General features: G+C 34.9%; 3 long non-coding RNA genes across 3 annotated transcripts; all 3 read right to left on the bottom strand.

Moving 5' to 3' along the window:
* Positions 1-1,480: 1,480 nt before the first annotated feature.
* LOC131346529 (uncharacterized) lies at positions 1,481-2,911 on the bottom strand. Its single transcript, XR_009203624.1, has 4 exons — positions 2,750-2,911; positions 2,119-2,194; positions 2,000-2,035; positions 1,481-1,842 (listed from the first exon to the last, which is right to left on the bottom strand). It is a non-coding gene; the product is annotated as an uncharacterized LOC131346529 (long non-coding RNA).
* A 3,000-nt stretch (positions 2,912-5,911) lies between these two features.
* LOC131346577 (uncharacterized) lies at positions 5,912-7,393 on the bottom strand. The gene is made up of 2 exons (XR_009203642.1): positions 7,278-7,393; positions 5,912-6,455 (listed from the first exon to the last, which is right to left on the bottom strand). It is a non-coding gene; the product is annotated as an uncharacterized LOC131346577 (long non-coding RNA).
* Positions 7,394-7,542: 149 nt separating this feature from the next.
* On the bottom strand, positions 7,543-11,405 carry LOC131346576 (uncharacterized). Its single transcript, XR_009203641.1, has 4 exons — positions 11,318-11,405; positions 10,270-10,326; positions 8,153-8,242; positions 7,543-7,653 (listed from the first exon to the last, which is right to left on the bottom strand). It is a non-coding gene; the product is annotated as an uncharacterized LOC131346576 (long non-coding RNA).
* Positions 11,406-11,877: the final 472 nt, after the last annotated feature.

Here is an 11,877-nt window from a genome sequence, read left to right as displayed (position 1 = left end):
CACACACACTCTTCACCCTCCTGACATCTGGAAAGAGGTACCGGAGCATTCGGGCCCTCACAACCAGACTGTGTAACAGTTTCTTTCCTCAAGCCATCAGGCTCCTCAACACCCTGGACTGAACTGTTCTACACTCTCTCTCACACACACACGCACACACACACTCTCACTCAGGACTGAACTGTATATCAACTCTCTGTCTCTCTCACACACAGATACACACACTCTCTCTTGACTGTGTGAACACGCACACACATAATTTATAATTTATATTGTTCATACTTATTGCACTACCTCAACCTGTCATCTGCTGCTATAGTCATATTTATGTTTATTTCTATTTGCATTACCTCAACCGCTGCTGTGTATTTTTGCACAATATTTTTGCACAATACTTTTTTTTTACATCATTTCACTTTATCTTATCTTATTTCACTTACATTCCAGTACACGTTCTTTTCTTTCTTTTCGGCGCTAAGTGTCCTGTGTTCTTTTGTGTTGTCTTTCTTGTATTTATTGTCTTTTGCACTGTCTTGTCTATGCTCTGTTTGCACCTAGCTGCACACTGTGCACATTACGTGGCTAAGACAAACTTCTGTCCTAGCTCTGTGGTGTTGTTTTTATGTTGAACTTTGTTTCACTATGTACTGCGTCAGCTATATGTGGTCGAAATGACAATAAAGAATCTTGAATCTTGAATCATTTAAAAAGTGACACTGAAAAAAATACAAATGAATCACATTTAGAGGCTCCCTTTTCGTCTTTCCCGAACTTTCAGAGCTGTCTACAGTGAGCATTACCTAAAGCTCTTGACCTGTTTCTGCATGATTTTTGTATTGCACTACAGCTACATGATTTGTGAACATGCAGGTCTTCCTAACTTAGTGGAATATATAATTTTATCATTGTAATATAGTGCGCCATCACCTGGTGATGATCATCACCTAGCAAATAATGCTACTGCACACCACATGAATATAAAAAGAAAAGTGAGCAATTGTAAAGTACTTTAAACCATCAACTAAATATTATGGATATAAATGATATGTGGAAAATAACATGAACTCCACCACACCCCCGTAGATGGCTTTTCAATAATTCAATGTTTTATGCCTTACATAGACTAAAAGCCATCAGGCTATTTTGTAACGTGCATGAAGTAGATTCTAATTGTTCACTTTAGCTCTGAATATTAAGAATAGCTTTATAGCTGTTAACACCAAAATAATCTGATTCTTGTTCTGCGTTGTGTAATTTACAGATGAACCTGTATTGGCAGTCATAGGGAAGCAAAAAACAAAACACTTCACCTTACCGTGTAGGGCATATCAGCAAACAAAAATACAAAAATGCTTCACTTCTTATTTACAATTAAGTAACATCTGTTGGGAAAATCTGTACATATGTGATTTTTCCATTAAGGAATCAATTTATACAGGCTCTAACCCAGAGTATTTATCCATTAAAGAAGAGTCAGAGATGCAAAAAATTATTTATTAACAAATTTTTAGAAATTTTAGAAAGGGGAATACATTCTTAAACAATTATGAGGTCATTTTCCAGTGTTGCTGTGGTTCTTCGTCTTTTAGCTGCCCTTTGGGACAAGTACATTTCCCACAATAATTACACAAAAAGACAAACTATTTTACATCATGAGAAGAGTGCAGAGTTATCAGTAATGCTTTCTTTTTCAGACATAGACACAGGTAGTGAAACAGCATTGTGGTATTGTTTGTAACAGGCAAACAAAGTGAAAATACATTATGTCAGAAGACATCAAATCTCTGAATACTCGACTGGTGCGAGTCGGGGTCTTGAAACTTTGCGTCAAAGTCCTGGAACCTGAAAAGAAAGATCATATATAATTATTTCATTGTTATTAGAAATCAAATCCCTTCGGAAAATAACATGCACCACACTACCTGATGGAGAAGTTGAATGCATGGCTACACCCATACAGTGTTATCTCTTCATGAAAGCATGTATGAGTCAGACTCACCTTTTATTGGAGTAGATGTAGGTGAAGTGATCTGACCTGTGTGCAGTTTTTATAGGTTTATACAACTTCTAGTCATTAAATTCAGAACAATTGTAATGTCTTTTTGGAAAGTTACTCACTCTGTGTTTGACATTTCTTGCGCATTTCCTGACATGTGATTTCCCATCATGTAGTTCTTACTCCTCACACACACAGCTGGAAATGTCATGAGGTGTATGATAAACAGAAAGTTTAAAGATGCTCAAAAACTCAAATATTCTTTCTTTCTTTCTTTCTTTCTTTCTTTCTTTCTTTCTCTGCTTCATTTAGAGCATGTGAATAATTTGATCACACATGAAAGATGTGTGAAGGTTTATTTCTGCATGAAATCACCCCTGCAGTCAGCCAATAATAACACGTACCTTTATCTAATTAAAAACTAATTAAATGACTGTTTTGTCTGCTGTCTTCTCTGCTTTTTACAATAACTGTCCCCACTTTCCCTTTGCACTGTCTATAACTGATGGAGTCTAATTTATTCAAGCAATTTTCAAGAGCTGCTCTCTCTCTCTCTCTCTCTCTCTCTCTCTTGAAATAAAATACTTGATGTTTTTATTTAATCGTTTAAAAGTCAGTATTTTAACAAGGTTCACTATTGTTCATGTTGTTTATTCCGTCAAGTAACAAAGTAAAGTAGTGTAGCTGAGAACACTAACAACACACCAGAGCAGCACGTGAATATTTCATATTTAAAGTGATTTATGTTCTTACCGAGTAATCGAGGGCTCTCTCTCTCTCTGTCTCTCTCTCTGTCTCTCTCTGTCTCTGTCTCTCTTTGTCTCTCTCTCTCTCTCTCTCTGTGTCTGTAATGACGACTGAAAAATTACAGTGTAAACGTGAGAGGAAGTGAAGTGAATAACCGGTTGTTGTTGCTGTGTTGTGGTCACATGACCTGCCTTCCGATAACATGACGCACATACACACGCACATACACACGCGCACGCGCACACACACACACACCTCCCTTATATGCCAGTAAGTGATCAAGAAGAAAACTTTAGCACTAAAGCGGAAAAATCACCTGACATTTACCCCATTTCCAGTCTACACGTTTCTACATTTTCACACATAGAGCATGTTTTCATTTTAAACTGTGATCATCCTCCTACCTGATTTGTTTATTTTGCATGTGATTTATTTTTCACACAATTCATTCAGTCCATTATTTATTTATTTAAAAAAAAAAACACGTTTTTATATGTAGGATTGTATTTGCATATAAATGCACCTTTATATGTTTCAGATGAAATCACAAATCACTCACATAATAACACGTGAAACACAGTTTATTTATGTAGGTCTTTGTCAGTAGCTGTCCGTCAGTAGAAGTTAGCCAGAGAAGAATGCCTCTTTTAAAATGTTAACAATAATTATATATTTTAATAACGAAATGAAATCAACCAGGTTGGCAGAATATGATTTTTCTACAGTTAAATTTTATAAACATTATCACATTACTACATGATTCATGCAAAATGGAAAGGTATCTATGTAAAGGAAGATCATTGTTCTCTATCACAATACCCAAAAGAAGAGAAACCAGTCTTTCTGCATACTTACTCAGGGTGTGTTTTGATACAAATGTCATTGTTAAACACACACACACACACACACAGACACACACACACACAGACACACACACACACACACACTTTGTGACTGTGGAGATTGGCAAATCATGTCTTAATGGACCTCACTGTTATAATGGAGAAGGTTTCAGCTGGGCCACTTACATGCTCTGAAAGAAAAACTTAATAGTGCTGCAAACTAAGAGTCTGAACAATTGTGCGTTTCTATCTTTGTGTCTTTGTGGCAACAGTTTGAGGAAGAACTACATATGGGTCTTATAATAGAATCTTATTATTTGTCTGTAACCAAGTTCAGCATATTTGATCAGTCAGTGCATGCCTACACACACACACACACACACACACACACACACACTCACACACACACACGCACGGTTTATAATGTTTATAAAGATAATGCTTCCCATGTTTTTGAATTTCTATGAATATCTGAACAGCCTAGACGAAAGCTTTGCGTATAATAAACTGAAAACGTATTTCCTGTATTAAGCGGTTAAAAAGCCTTCAGAATAGCAGTGATATAACAATAATGATGTGTGTGTGTGTGTGTGTGTGTGTGTGAGTAACAGAGACAGAGAGCTGGATAAGAATGGAAACAAAATAAGACCCAGTTATTGAAAATGTGACTTTGTCTAAGTGAACTCAATAAATATGGATCCTCGGCAGTGGTGGAAGAATTACAGAGTGATTTATGCTGATGACATAATGTTTTAACAAGAAATCAGAACAACAGTAAACTTAGATGGCCTCAATATCTAATTTGTATTAATTATATCTAATTTGAAAGTAATAAGAACATGTTGATTTATAGGAAAAAAGGGAAAGGTTGAAGAAAGCAAGCTGGGTTAAAATGACAAGAGATTATTGAACACAGTTATATCCATCCATCCATCCACCCATCTATCCATCCACATAGCCACTAATCCATCAATCTCTTCTTTAAACCCTACATGAATTAATAGCTCAATCTATGCATCTATCAATTGATCAAGCCATATACCTATCTACCCATTAGTCTTAAAATTCAATTCATTCATCCATCCATATTTCCATCCATTAGTTCTTCCAATCAACTACCAGTACTTCAACCTACATGAAGCTAATCAATCCAGTATTCTATATATTTATCCATTAATCAATATATTTATCCACTGAGTCCTGAAATCATCTATCAATACACTCATTAATACATCATCTTATCCTTCTATTCATCCCTCTATAAATTTATCCGTCAAACCATCCTCGCTTTTATTTCTGCATCCACTCATCCATGTATCAGTGTCTCTTTAGCCTACTTTAGTCCATCAAAGCATTCATCCATCAATCTACCCATCCTGAAATTCATCTACTGTATCTAACCATGCATTCTTAATTTCATTCATCTCTATGCTACGTTGTTCTGTTCTTAAATAAGATGCATAAGGGAGGCAGATTACTTTCATCAGAATTCATTTACTTGCCATTTCTGTTAAAACCAAACTGAACATTTGACACATGCATAATATATACATAATATATATATAATTATATTTAATATTTAGGTTTTATAATTAGGCTCACAGTGATCTGAGAAACATTAACAGTGAAATTGTTTTCATAATTCTCCTCAACAGATGGTTACACCAAATCATACTGAATTGCTGTAATATAAACTAGTCAAGACATTTCACTCTAAAATAATTACTTGCATTAATCACATGAGGAATGTCTGTGATTTTTCTGTAATTTGATGCAGTGCAGAATATTTCAGTGATGGCATAAAGTCAGTCAGACTGAGATTAATGGGAGGAGTGAGAACACAAATATTGTCATAACATTCACTAATAAACACTGGTCACAGACCATTTACATGCATTGTATGTTTCCACACCACTAATCTTACTGGCAGAAATAATCCATATCTACACACTTGATAGAAAGCAGGCCACCAGAGACCAGTCATTATTCCAGTATGATTAGGAAAAATTAGTCAATGACACTGACATTCTCTTATTTAATGATTTATTTATGACTGAGTTATTTATTTACAGTCTGAAAGATACAGCTATTTGAAGCTTAAGTACAGTTAATTAATGATTTGCTAAAAAAAAAGCATTTAAAGCATTTATATGGGGAAAGTTTGTCATATTCAGCATCATGTTATGCAGTTTTCACACTTTCTTTAGTAAAATTGTCAATGGTATCTTTGAAAACAAACACTTCAGTTGTTTGAAAAATCAGGGCTAGAAAATATGGACTGAAGGAGGAAAGTTTTCTTCACTGTAAAAAGGATGATATTATTAAAAATAAGATTAAAATAAATAATCCTCCCTTTCAGTTATATAGTATCTGTTTGAGATCATTACATAAGTACAGAGTTAATGTCTGGTTCGAACAATAATAATAACTATAGATGCATATAAAAAATATAGTTACTAGTTCTTTTTAATAGTGCAAGCTTACTTTTTATACATAAATTATTAATATTAATAAAAGCTTTCTTTTTTCATATTAAATATGAAAGGTAATTGAGGTATGTATGAAGTGCAATATGTAAAGTATACACTGATTTCCTTAATGGGAATGGGTTTAGTAACAATGGTTTGGGAAATACATGTTTGGTGATCTAGAAAAAAAAATAGTTCTGCAGTTTTTCTGTTGTTGTTTGGATGCTACATTAAAGAAATGCTATAGTTTCCAACCCATTAAAAAGAGAATAGTTTTTAGCTATTGCTGCAAGAAAAAAGTGCACAAGAAATCGCTTTTAACAAACGTATTGCTTCTTAATGGCAGATCAGCATCAACCTTTATCCAGTGTGATGTTGCAGCTTGTCTTCTGAGCACTGGCTCTGGAAGAACAGAGAATTATAATAAGTTTTAGAAAATCTCATGCATTTCAATGGGAATAATATGGGAAAACATTATAAAGTGAAATATTTTGTCACGTTTTTTCCTGAAATTGTATACTGTATGTCAATACAAATAGATGTGTGACATAGTAATGCAAATAATGTGAGGAATAAAAATACATATCCTATATAAGCAAAATAATCTCATACAAAAGTATACAAATGTGTGAAACTTTCTAAAACCACATTTCAGGAATGATTATATATATGATATATATATAGAAAAAGAAAGTGAGCCATCTTAGTACTACATGAGATTACAGAACATTTTAGTTTAATTTCACTTTAATTCAAAATTAAAGAATGCAAAAGTGATGCATTGACTGATGCCCATCCATCAGTCAATGTCTCCCTTATTTAGGCCATCAAATCATTCATCCTGACATAAATCTCTCCTTAAATCCATCCATCCATTCTTAACTCCATTCACCTTAATGCTCTTCTGATTGAAAATAAAACAGAATTGAATTACTTGTCATTTTTTCAAACTTAGAATTGGGTATTCATGTGTAATTCATGGCAAGCAGCAGTGGATCTGGGTAAATTATGTGTAGATTTATATAGTAATATATTGGAACATATGTAAAATTGTCCCACTATGAATAAAAGTGAATGACGATACTGAATTGTAAATAAACAAGTGTATTCCAAAACTAGTAGTAAAGTTTGGTGTAGTGAATTATAAAGATGAAAAGTAATTCAAATAATTAAGAGTGCCAGAGATTAACTAATCAATTATGTAACACTGAGATAATCACTTACTTCTGCAAAACAACTTCTGCTTCAATTTGGCTGCATTCACAATTTCAGACGATGCATGCATGAGGCTGCTTCAAATACCAGGGTTCTGAGGGAAAAGACCTCAGGCCAGGAGATCTGAAAGCATCACAGATATATTATTGTTTTAAATTATTGTCATTTTTAAGATTCTCCTCAGCCTACAAATCCTCACAAATTGCCCAAGCTTGGTCATGTACCTGATGTTTAGCTTCACTAGTCATTAATGATACACAAATGGGACATAACTTGCCGATTAATCCAGGGCTTGGCTCCGCTTGGCAAGGTTGATGGCAGAGTTACATGGCTTTTGAAGGTCAGATGCATGGCCAGTGGTGGTGCTGCGATCAATTCATCGAATCTGAAACCATCATATTGTCATTACTGAAAACAAGAAAATTGACTAAAATGCATTAGTCACAAAACTTTATTTCTGTGTTTGCTTTTTCTAGTTCTGTTTACATGTAGCCAAAAATTAAAGATATAAATGTCATAACTTTATGCAAATAAAAGTAAAATAAAAGAGCAAATACTCTTTAGGACTGTCATTGAATAAATTTCAAAACTGCATGGTAATAAACCTCCGAAGTGTAGGCCAACAAACCTCAGAACCTTGGATAAATAAACTTAAGGAGTGAAACAGTAGGCTAATAAAGCTCAGAACTGTAGGTTAAAAAACCTTAAAACCATGTGCTATTTAACTACAGAACTATAAACTAATAAATCTCTTTGAGGTAATAAAATGAAAGAACCACACTTAAATCTCAGACATGATTCAACCAAAAGAAGATCTGATTTAACTTGAGGTTGTATGGAAACATAAATTATCATTAATGATCTAGTGAAGGCAAATATCCCACCTTAAGGGAGAGTACTGGCATCCATTTGAAACAATAGGACGTGACGGTGCAAATTCATGTCTGAGTCGCTGGTGCATGAGAAGTGGAGATCTGCCATTATCATACAGAATTATTAAAGTCATTTTCTTGACAGATAAGAATGTTATATAACATACAAAGTATTGTGGTGTTTACAACACACATAACACAGTGTTACTGTTATTCAGCAGCTGAATGCAAATCCTATTTCCTGATAATCCTCTGGAGCTAACAGAATCAACAGGAGCAGAGTGTACCTGTCCCTCACATGCCATGGAGCTGTAATGGAGCCATTATCCATGTGCCAATCTCTACCCCCCCATCACGACTTTACTTGGCACTGGTTTTGACACACCTGGATCATGCATGCCCTAGTTTACAAATGTTCTGCATTTTGGCTCAGAAACTGTTCTCCTGCTGCTCTGGATTGTGGGCCTGTAGCTAGGAATTGCAGCATTCTGTCTCAGAATCATCCTAATCAGGCCACTAGCTGCAAATGTTCAGGCCCAGTGATTAGATAAAATTGGTAATTTAGGGGTGAAGCCACACACTGTGGCTCACACTCTTTAGTGAAGCCTTCTTGAATGCTTAGGTTTAACATTTTTCTCATTGTTCTGTCTTTGTGGATGGTATTGCTCTGGTTGTGTTGAGAAAATTTCGTGTGGATAATAAAGCAACAAGTAGAACTCATTACTGAAGATTTAATACCATCCAGGGAAGGGTCTTGAGCAGCTTACACCAGCTTGTAGCTTTCAGCTTATTTACCACCCATGACAGCTCCCAGTTTATTCTTTGCCCTGTTTAGCTACACTAGGGAGAGTGATGTTTGACAGTGAGTTTTTAGAATTAGAATGCTGGTGGCTTGAACAGTGTTTAAAACTTTAGTTTATCCCATAACAGTGAAAGAGTTCTAATGTTCATGCTAGGAATCAGTGGCCATCAGTTACATTCCAAGATCATGCCATGGCATCACCTGCCCTGTGGACCCCTGCATTGAATTACTTATAGTTTTACCAGAGTTCAGGGAATGGTGCTACAGTACTGGATGTAGACATACTAACAATGCATTGATGAAAGCTTATGATTTTGCCACACATTCAACAAAACCTTAGTGACTAAGGACTTATTACTTATTACATTCTAATTACTTAGTGACCTTCTGGCTAATATTGGTGTGAGTGGAGACAGATACCTCCACTCCACTCTCCAGTCTGCCACAAGCTTGGGTCACATAATAATCACTCTGGATAAGGGCATCTGTCAATCCTATAAATGTATGTGGACCTGTATACTGTATACCCATACTTTACATAGCCACCCTCGAGTTGGAGTGTGTGGTAGAATGCTTATTAACAAATGTGAGCTGCTACAGCCAACCCTAACTTTACTCATTGTCATATGTCACTCTCCCTCGTGGAGCAATATAATACAACTGATAGTTTGTACAAATTCATCTCAGGGAAAAGGAGATTTTGTTTTCAGTTGGTTTGTTAATTGGGAAAACAGGTAAGAAGTAAATTAAGAAACTTAAGCTTAACACTGTCGGTAAATATATCTTAACTGTAAGCTAATAGAACACTCTTTAAATGATAAAATAATAGAAAAGTCTTTAAGATGGTGGTGGAAATTTAACCAAAAGGAAATGGATGAAGGAGAATTTAACACACTACTGTAACATGGCCCATGAGTACTGTATTGCTCTGTGATTTATGCTTTATTAAGTACGTGATGATTAAAATATAACAAATACTTCTTTACATTCTCCAGACTTTTCTGAAGACTCTATCATTGTTCTAACATTTAAATCTCCTCAGCGTTTCTGATATGAATAGACTTGGGTAAGTCATGGTTTATGGCAATGAGGAGTCTTGCTTTTGTGATGTTAATAATTCAGTTTAATTACATTAACATCACATTTTTTAGGATGTACAAATTGGCATACGAATAAACAAGAATTGTCATACACTAATAGAAACAAGTTGGAGAACTTGAGGCCTCTTTATAACTGTGTTTAAGTGGTGATCACATCACTGTGTTTGCTATCAAACAATTCTAGAAAGCTCAAGATGAACATGTGACACTGGAGTATAAAAACTCACAGTAGATTTCTTTTCTCAACTTCTCTTGAGATTCTCATGAAGTTCATTTTTTCCAATCTGAAACAATCAGATAAAAAGCATTAATAAAGACACTGAAACAAACATTCATTCTTAAAAAAAAGCCCTCAACCTTTTAACTTTAATAAGTGTACTAGTCAACATCTGATGTTCTTCATTCCTGTATTAAAACTCACCACCTGACTCAGCTCTACTTACAAGAACACCTTCATGAATAATGGTGGTGAAATAAAACACATGAGAAATTTCTCAATAAACAGACATTTTGCAGTTTGGTCCAGGGTTATAGGCTACTGTATGAATATATGCTAGCTCATAGAGGAAGGCTCCTGCAGTATCTGTACAATATGGATAGATAAAAGTTTCCAGATGAACTGTCTTCTGGAAACTAGGAAATCTAGGGAAAGGCTTTTAAAACTATCTACTCTGTTAAATAAGACTGTTGTTGCCTTCTGATTTTTAATGAGCATGTGATTTCCCCTCATATTTCCCCCAGAAGGAAGTAGCACACACACACAAGCAAGCAAGCAAGCAAGCACGCTCATACACACACACCCACAAACACACACATGTAAACACAAGCGTATGTAAACACACACACCCGAGTTTTCAATCCATCATCATTCAGTTGTACACTATCTGTCAGAGTTTTCCCACCATGAATCGTGTAACCGATACCTTCTCCTGCTTGCCTTTATGACTTTATCTAAATATTATTACTATTACTGCTCTACTTGTCTATTCTTACTTACTTGTCTATCCTTACTATCACTTCATGTTACTTGTTTCATCATTCCCTTTCTTTGCCTCTTTATCAGCAACAAAAAAGCACAGCTAAAGTAATAAGAAGCACCTTCGACACCCACCACAACCACCACCATTAATCCTGAGGTAATTTAACTACGTGAAAGAATCCGAATATTAAACACTTAAGTATTATTTACTAATATGAACACATCTATTTTATTTAAATGCACTCAACTGAATTAGAGAAAAAAAGACTTTACAACATAAAGACCTATTACTGTACCTTTTTATGGCTGGTCTTACCTAATGACTCTGTTTTGTTTTTCTTTTTGCTTTATTTGTTTTTAGTTTCACTTTTTGTTTAATTTGACTCTAATCTGCCAGATCCTCTGAAATCCCACTTATTTTGATCCTTGCAACACTTTTCTTTTTCTCAAAACTAAAAACCAGACTGAAGGGGAAATTATTCACAATGTGTGTGTGTGTCTGTGTGTGTGTTTGTGCAGGTTCATTGTCACAGTGCATTTTTTCCTGATGCTTTCCTGTAGATTCCTGAGAGATTAACACTCCACATAAAACAAATGCTCCACTACATCACCATTAACCACTAGTCACCATGCACTCTATATATCTAACATAAACCCCAATAAGCTTTTAGGCATTCTTTGTATGATTATAAAACCATACACACACTGGATACAAAAGGTCCATATACTCCTGTAAAAATAGCAGGTTTTTGTGATGTAAAATGAAACCAAGATCTATGATGTCTGAATTTTTTTCAACCCCAGCATGAAATAAAAATAATAAAAATGTCGAAAAATTTAAGAATAAGAAATGAAA

Source organism: Hemibagrus wyckioides, linkage group LG26 (assembly GCF_019097595.1).
Source record: "Hemibagrus wyckioides isolate EC202008001 linkage group LG26, SWU_Hwy_1.0, whole genome shotgun sequence".
Lineage (NCBI taxonomy): Eukaryota > Metazoa > Chordata > Actinopteri > Siluriformes > Bagridae > Hemibagrus > Hemibagrus wyckioides.
The sequence above is the reverse complement of the archived record's forward strand: the minus strand, read 5'-3'. Positions and strand labels throughout refer to the sequence as shown.